This window comes from Podarcis tiliguerta (genome assembly GCF_965153285.1).
Source record: "Podarcis tiliguerta genome assembly, chromosome: 8".
Lineage (NCBI taxonomy): Eukaryota > Metazoa > Chordata > Lepidosauria > Squamata > Lacertidae > Podarcis > Podarcis tiliguerta.
Window position 1 is genome coordinate 63,567,852 of NC_139541.1, and position 8,633 is coordinate 63,576,484.

General features: G+C 43.0%; 1 long non-coding RNA gene across 4 annotated transcripts; it reads left to right on the top strand.

Moving 5' to 3' along the window:
* Positions 1-214: 214 nt before the first annotated feature.
* On the top strand, positions 215-7,014 carry LOC310684816. Of its 4 annotated transcripts, XR_014514819.1 has the most exons (7): positions 218-266; positions 1,403-1,482; positions 2,461-2,604; positions 4,160-4,213; positions 4,999-5,142; positions 6,348-6,744; positions 6,937-7,014. It is a non-coding gene; the product is annotated as an uncharacterized lncRNA (long non-coding RNA). The 4 variants fall into 4 exon arrangements; XR_014514818.1 differs by having other exon boundaries at positions 215-266; positions 4,160-4,240; positions 6,348-7,014; XR_014514820.1 differs by having other exon boundaries at positions 219-266; positions 6,348-7,014.
* The last annotated feature ends 1,619 nt before the right edge of the window (positions 7,015-8,633 follow it).

An 8,633-nucleotide genomic window follows, 5' to 3' on the forward strand; every position in this document is an offset into this window, starting at 1 on the left:
ATTTTTTTAAAAAAATATAATACTATTCATATATGCCTTTCCGCCCCACATTGCCCCGCATTCTGAAAAAACCGATTGAGAACCGGAAGTGAAGACCGCCTAAATAGATGAAACTCGTGGGGTTTTTACGCCTTCCCCTTCGACGGGAAACCTTTGCCGCATGCGCCGTGCAGTCGGGCGGCTTGCTCTTTCCCGTCAGCCCCTGCGCGTTATAAATACCCACGTCGTGCGTCCCACATTCTTTTCTAGGCGCGTGGGAAGAAGAGGTAAGTGGTGGAGCTGCTGCCTTCGCCTTAAAAGAGCGGGAAGCGCGGCATTTTAATCTCACAAGAAGCAATAGGGAATGTAATACTTAGAAGTGATTAAGTTGCTTTTATAATTGCACCGTTTTTATATCTTAATAAATGAAAGAAACAGCAGAAGATGCAGTGATGAGATTTTCTCTATTGAATTTCCGCTTGTTTCTTGAATTTCAACATTGAAGGAGCTCCGTTGTTGCAGTTAGTGCCACAGAAAACTCTTATACAAAAGATTAAAAAATAAATTCTTGGGAGAGGGAGAGTTCCTGCACCTTGAAAGCGTGTGGCGGCAGGCAGAAATTCAACAGGTACTGCAAGTCGGGTGTGTTTTGGAGGACAGCAGCCGGCATGGCTCGCAATATGTTTTTGAGGTCTGGAAAGAATGGTGCCCTACAGCAACCATTCTTCTGCTTGCACTGCACTTCCCTAGTTTCTATCTGGGAATCCTCTTTGGTTGGGAAGAAAGCTATGACCAGCCTCATTTCTACCCGTTTGCATGGGTGTCTTCTTTGTGAAGTTCTGGTAAACTTGCAGGGCAAATTGGATCTTGCCTACCTCTCTAAAATGTTTTATTGTTTAATTAGTTTCTCACCTTTCCTTAAAGGAGCTCAAGGTGGTGTACAAGGTTCTCCCCTCTTCCCATTTCATCCTCACAAGAAGCCTCATGTTTGTTGGAGGTTTATATTTATTGAACCACTAAAAACCTGCACTAGCATGATCCTATGCCTGATTTGAAAACCTTTTTTCCCTCTTGTTAGTGACGTCTTAACAGTGTACACATGTGCATATCAAGGTGCTGTTGGGTGGCGAGAAACCTTTCAACTTTGATAATTTCAAGCAAGATTTTGTTTAAAACTATGAGACTCTGAAGCATTTAATCTGCAATAATACGGACTTGCCTAACAGTTTTTCTGATCTTTGTGGTGCTTTAAAGCTTACCTGAAACCAAGCATTTATAAACAAATGCAAGTTTGGGCATAAATGTTTATGCAATGTATTATTGGATGCTAGGCTGTACCTTGCTTGGTGCCAATGGTACTGTATGAAGCTGTATTTCATAAAGTTACAATACACTAATGCACACTTTCGTTCTTTGTGGTCAGAAAGCCTTGAGAACCTCATTAGATGCTGCTGAAGAGGGCATTTGATCCACAGGTGAACATGTCCAGTTTGGGAATGCAAGGTATTGGACAATTTTTTTTTGTTTGATCTTAATCAGCAAATTACCTGAATTAGCTTTCATCAATCTGGTGCACTCCAGATGTTTTGAACTACGTACAGCTCTTACTGGGCCCCAGTCAGCATGGCCAATAGCCAAGAATGCTTGGGAGTTGTAGTCTTGCAATACTTTGAAGCATATGCTTTACTGTAGCACTGTAGTTTAGTGGTTACTGGCAACTATGAGGGGTAAACTACAGTGCCCATAATTCTTGGGGAGGGGGAAAATGCGTTTAGAATGTATTTTGAAGGTAAAGTGTGTACACAGCCTCCTTCCCAGAGATATCTAAAGGAAAAGGTTTTTCTTTAATCTATTGAAAGTGCAAACTCCTTATGGAGCACATCACTTGTCTCCACTGCAAAAATAAAGTTCTGCTCCTTGTACTTTACCCTTGGGAGTTGGGGGCACCAGTATTTTGAGCGTACTTGGCCCTTGCTGACCTAGAGACTATAAAACGTCTAGAAATGGAGGCACTTCATCCTGCTGTCAACCCAACGGGGATATCTGGAGAGGTTGCTCTCTCTCAGCTCTGTCCATGTGGCGTATGGGAGCGTAGGCCTTTGGCCTCTGACGTATAGTCCCCTTCCACACCGTTGGAGAGCAAGCTGGGCCCTCGTGGTCTGCAACCTGCATATTCCTACTGCTTCTCTGAGTCTTCGGACAGTGACTGAGGAGATAAACCATGCAGGAGACACTCAAGCAAGAGCTTTGCTAATAGGCTTTTGTTTGCAATACACTTTTCAAAGACACCGCAACAGTTTTCTCCTGATCATAAAAATTACAATCACTTTTAAAGGATATTGTGGGGGGTGGAGGGTATGGCACGTATGTGGGAGTGCAGATTTGTTCAAGGGTTGCCTGTTGTTTTTTCCTGTTGGGCAAATGCCCTCCGCTTTCAGAGGCCCAATTCTGAAAGATAACCCTGCTTTTTATTCCTGGTAGCAGGTATTCTGCATTTGCTATGTCATGCTGCTAGTTGTATATCATACCTGGGTCCTGAGCAAGGATGAGGGGCTGACTTCTGGATGTGGTGAGGATCAGACTTCTTCACATCATGGACACTGGAGCTCCACAAGAGTCAACCAGGTAAAAGGGTTGCTTTGTCCTTCCAGAAGAGAGTTTGCTAATGTCCTGCTGGCCTGCATACAACAGTCTTTGTAGTAGCTTGGGATCATTATATTGGAAGCAGATATTAAGCAAGTGTTTTTCCAATGTGCCAGATGTTGCTGGGCTACTACTCTCATCATAATCTCCCATCTCAATAACCACTGGTTTATTGGCTGAGGCTAATGGGACTTGGAGTCCCAACAAATATAAGGTACCACCTTGGGGCATGCTGGTATAGAGGCTAGTAACTTCTTATACTGGAGCAGGAACTGGCAAGCCACTCCAGTATCCCTGCCAAGAAAACTCCATGGACAAAGACAACAGGCATATAAAAGTTGTGCCTGGTGTGCTCTGGTCCATGGGGTCACGAAGAGTCGGACACGACTAAACAACAACTTCTTTACTGTAGAGGCGCTTTGCAATTCGTCCTGCCTTCAACCAACGGGGATATCTGGAGAGGTTGCTCTCTCTCAGCTCTGTCCATGTGGCGTATGGGAGCGTAGGCCTTTGGGCTCTGTGACGTATAGTCCCCTTCCACACCGTTGGAGAGCAAGCTGGGCCCTTGTGGTCTGCAACCTGCATATTCCTACTGCTTCTCTGAGTCTTCGGACGGTGACTGAGGAGATAAACCATGCAGGAGACATTGCTTCACTTTGATAGTATTTCCGTACTGTAGCTGTTGCTTTGTTGTTAGTGTGGTATTGTTAAAAAGTTGTGTTTAATCCAGTGCTGCTTAAACCTTTGGGAGTGAGGTCCACTTATAAATATAATTCGCTTAGGAACATAGAAAGCTGCTTTATACTGAGTTAAGACCATTTGTCCATCAAGCTCAATGCTGTCTACACTGACTGGCACTGGCTCCCCATGGATTCAGGCAGGGGTCATTACCAACCCTACCTGGAGATGCCAAGGATTGAACCTGGAACTTTCTGCATGCAAAACAGATCATCTACCAATGAGCTGTGCCCCTTCTATTAATAGTTATTGAACTTATAAGTAGCCTGTTGCACAAAGGTTTCCAAGCCGCCAAGCAATATTTTAAAAGGCTTAAGTAAAAAAGAGTTATTATAAAATGATGTGCAATTCATAGAAATCAACCAGAACATCTTCCTCCCCCCAAAAACAGCAGCAAAAAGCTATGGTGGCACAAGCAGCTAGGCTTTCTATAGCAGCAAAAAGCTATCTCCTCTCCTCACTGAAAAAGTAAATAAGACTGTCAAGATCACTGGGCAATTGCATATTATATATTCCATCTTTTAATTAGTGTATTGGTGTTAGAGTACATATTGCTTATATAAATAGAATTTAATATGTAGGGGGGTCAGTAACCAATTTGCTCCAAGAGGATCCACGATAGAAGTGCTGTGGGCCCATCATGAATTTTCTTTAAAATCCCTAGAAAGGGGGGTGGGGTGGGGGGGAGAAATGACACAAACACATACTCCTTGTGTGACCAGCCCAGGAATACATTGGGACTCCCAGTTTGAGAAGCAGCTGTCTTAACTATTGTACAATTCTGTTCTTCCCATTCCAGTACGCTTGAAAGTTCATTGCATTCTGTTGGAATAGCCATATAATCCTGAAATGGGTATGTACAGCAGTTTTGACTCTCAAGGTATTCACGAGAATAATTATTTTTTCCTATTTGTCTGTTGTGGCGTGTGGTGTGTGTGTGTGTCGTTAAGACCACTGTGGGGTGTTGTCTTTATAAACTCCACTGTGAAAATAATGCTGTATTCTTAGGTTTAGAATAAAAGTGCATTGAAATAAAAAATGCTGTCTTGGTATAAGTAATTCTGAAAAGGCATCAGCTGTGCTGAACTACAGTGCCCATTATTCCAGGCCATTGGCCATGCTAGCCTAGAGAATAAACAGCTTTCTACAAATGCACTTGCTGTTCATCCTGCTGTCAACCCAACGGGGATATCTGGAGAGGTTGCTCTCTCTCAGCTCTGTCCATGTGGCGTATGGGAGCATAGGCCTTTGGGCTCTGTGACGTATAGTCCCCTTCCACACTGTTGGAGAGCAAGCTGGGCCCTCGTGGTCTGCAACCTGCATATTCCTACTGCTTCTCTGAGTCTTCGGACGGTGACTGAGGAGATAAACCATGCAGGAGACACTCCTCAAGCAAGAGCTTTGCTAATAGAGTTTTGTTTTCAATACACGTTTCAAAGACACCACAACAGTTTTCTCCTGATCATAAAAATTACAATCACTTTGAAAGGATATTGTGGGGGGTGGAGGGTATGGCATGTATGTGGGAGTGCCGATTTGTTCAAGGGTTGCCTGTTGTTGTTTTTTCCTGTTGGGCAAATGCCCTCCGCTTTCAGAGGCCCAATTCTGAAAGATAACCCTGCTTTTTATTCCTGGTAGCAGGTATTCTGCATTTGCTATGTCATGCTGCTAGTTGTATATCATACCTGGGGCCTGAGCAAGGATGAGGGGCTGACTTCTGGATGTGGTGAGGATCAGACCTCTTCACATCATGGACACTGGAGCTCCACAAGAGTCAACCAGGTAAAAGGGTTGCTTTGTCCTTCCAGAAGAGAGTTTGCTAATGTCCTGCTGGCCTGCATTCAACAGTCTTTGTAGTAGCTTGGGATCGTTATATTGGAAGCAGATATTAAGCAAGCGTTTTTCCAATGTGCCAGATGTTGCTGGGCTACTATCATCATTATCTCAATAAACTATCTCAATAAACTCTGGTTTATTGGTTGAGCGGCTAATGGGACTTGGAGTCCCAACAAATATAAGGTACCACCTTGGGGCATGCTGGTAAAGAGGCTAGTAACTTCTTATACTGTAGAAGCACTTTGCAATTCGTCCTGCCTTCAACCAACGGGGATATCTGGAGAGGTTGCTCTCTCTCAGCTCTGTCCATGTGGCGTATGGGAGCGTAGGCCTTTGGGCTCTGTGACGTATAGTCCCCTTCCACACCGTTGGAGAGCAAGCTGGGCCCTCGTGGTCTGCAACCTGCATATTCCTACTGCTTCTCTGAGTCTTCGGACGGTGACTGAGGAGATAAACCATGCAGGAGACATGTGCTTGTTTGCTGCTTCGTTCATAAACCCTCATTAAATCTTGTAGAGTTCCTATTGGGGGATCTGGCTAGCCACAGGATGATAGATCAGGAGCCATTTGGCCTGATCCAACAGGGTTCTTGTGTTCAATTTTTGCCTTGCTCTTTTTTGAGTTTTGGATACTATGGCATGAGGGATGTGAAAAATTAAGGCACATAATGGCCTTGTAAGGGGTATGTGCACCAGAGTTTTATGTCATAATTGTGTTAATAAGCCTAAGCTTGTGGTTCATGGTTGGAAGAAGCTATGGGGGCCACAGATATATTGAGTTTTACTGTTAATACTACGTTTTCATCCTTACCTATTCAAGTTTTATAAATGGCACACTTGGGCTTGTTCAAGTTGGTCCTTGCATATTCTCATAATTTCAGTGCTTGTGCAGTGACTAGTTCGAAGTCTTTACATAGGGGTCTGATTATTTTTTTTAATTGGAATGATTGAGGTCCTGCTTTTTATTAGTGCATTCTTGATTGACTTCTCTCCCTCAATTATTTTTTCATTGCTTTCTCCACAAAGTCTCAAAGTGACTCACAAGTCTGTACAATACAAAAAAGCTTTAAATCAGTTAAAATGTGCTGATTTTATGTTCAGGAAGCTGAGAGCCAGAAACAGCCTGTTGATGTTTTTGTTTTTATTTATCAGGCCATTTTAAATTGAAGAATAACAACCAGGAGGAAAAGAGCTGGAGAAGATGCTGAGGATGTAGTCTTGTGAAAGCATCAGCTATTTAAGCATATGTCAGAAGAGAACAGAGTCCTACAGATCAACAGAACAATCCTGGAGAAATGGCTACCCTTGGTCTCCGCCTTCAGTATGCCTTCAAGTCTACAATTCCCATCATCCCTGGTTGCTGACTAGGCTGGCGGGATTCGGAAGGCCCCAACATTGACAGGGCACTATGATGGCTTTTTCTGGCAGCAACATGATGGAAGAAAAGCTGCATTGCTGTGGATACTAATGAGCAGGAATGACCTCCAAAGTCTTAATGTGGAGAATTATCATCTTGCTTTTTCCCTGATTAGCAGGTGCTGCCGTAGTGGTAACAAAACAGCAAGATCTGTGACACACTGCTTGTGTGTTCTGAGCAAAGGTGGTCGAAGGAAACACTTAAATGGGGACAAAGATAATGGTCCAAAACCAAATTAACCGGTTGGGATGAAGAGGTTTTCTGCATTTGCAGAATTTGACAACTGATGCATGCATGCCTTTTCCCCCTTGCAAGTAACAGCAGCTTGATTTCAAGAACTCCTATGCTATTTACCTGTAAGAGATAGCTTGTTGAACACCAATAAAGCATATTATTCTGTAAGTTTTTTTTATTAATGCATTAGGACATGATCTACAGTTGGTATTGACATTGTTAGAGAAAATGGGTATACAGACGACAGAAGATGAGATTATGCAGCTCTACCATGCTCCAACAATGTCTGACAATTTAAAATGGGCTTTGAAACAGGGTTGCATCCAGCTAGGTTCTGCTCACAGTAGACCCATTGAAATTAATGGACCTAAGTTAGCTATGACCATAATTTTTGGTTGTCTACTCTGAGTAGGAGTAGCATTGGCTATAACAGAAAAAACAAAAGGTATTGGCAGATGCACAGTATCTGATATCTTGGAATTGTTGATCACATCAGTTTATCTAGTCTTTTGTGTTTGCCTAATTGAAGTCTGCAGTTTCTTTACCTTACCGATTGTGGGAAGTGAACTTGAGATTTTGTTCTTTGCGCACACCAGTGAGTTGCTGATGATATGATCACTTTCCTTACATCCTGTATTGGATCACGTGTGGCATTTATACCCCACCCTTTAGCCAAAAACTCAGAGCAAAAATCAGTACTAAGATTATCGCTTCCCTCAGGCTCACAAGTTAAAAAGGTTGACATTTTGAGGAAAGAGGGTCGAGATAGCAAGCTCCATCACAAGCTCTTGTAAGTTCTTACAATGAAGCTTTATACCGTATATTTTTCTGCAAATTCTGGTACCTCCTGCACAGATCTTATTCCAAGTAGACTGCAACTGTAGCTTGCTGTTTGCACCCTTCCCATGTAATTCCTGTGCCTATCAAATAACCTAGTCTGTAATTATGACAGCAAATTTCTAGAAGTTTAGTGATTAGCCAAAGATCACCCAGTTTGTCCTCTGAAAGAAAACCAAGCCTCTTTGTCCAACATGTTAAGCAATTGCATGTTCCATGTTCAGCCAATCCTAGTGCACTCTGGAATTTGGTTTTAGGTAAATTGCAGGTGATGGTTACTTTCCAGTTGCGAAGAAGCTAAAGCTTGAAAATTTTCCAACAGGTTCCAGGTAGCACTAAAAATGGTGCACAAAACGTAAAAAACAGCACCATGTGACCATTGAAGGTATATTTTTAGTGCGATGTGATTGCTCAGCCTGACCTTTAACTAATCAAACAATCCATCTTTACTGGCCAGTACATGTATTCTGTGCATTGCAAAACTTTGCTTCCTGTAATTAAGTGACTCATGCTGCCGCCCTCCCAAATTACCTGTTCAAACAGCAACTGCAGCAGGCATGGGATAAGCTGAAACTGGAACAGCATCTATTTTGCATGCAAAAGGTCCGAGCTTCGATCACCCACGTCTCCAGGTAGGGCAGGGAAAGTAACCTTGGATAGCTGTTGCCAATCTGAATGCAAGGTAGATTGACTGTTGGTTTTGTCACTAATGCATCTTGTGTGAGACGGGAAAGCAAGTACGTACACTCCTATAGTTCACTTTCCCAAAACCTAAGGGCATCCACTTGAAGAGTCCCAATACAGAGGGGTTTTTGGTGGGGTGTGTTCATTTCCTGGTTTTAAGGTTTAGGTGGGAACTTTCTCCTCTAAGCCCCTTTGTAAGTCGTTCCCTTGCTGGAAGAAAGCCCTTGGCAAAATGAGTGGATGATTGACAAGACAGTGATTACTAT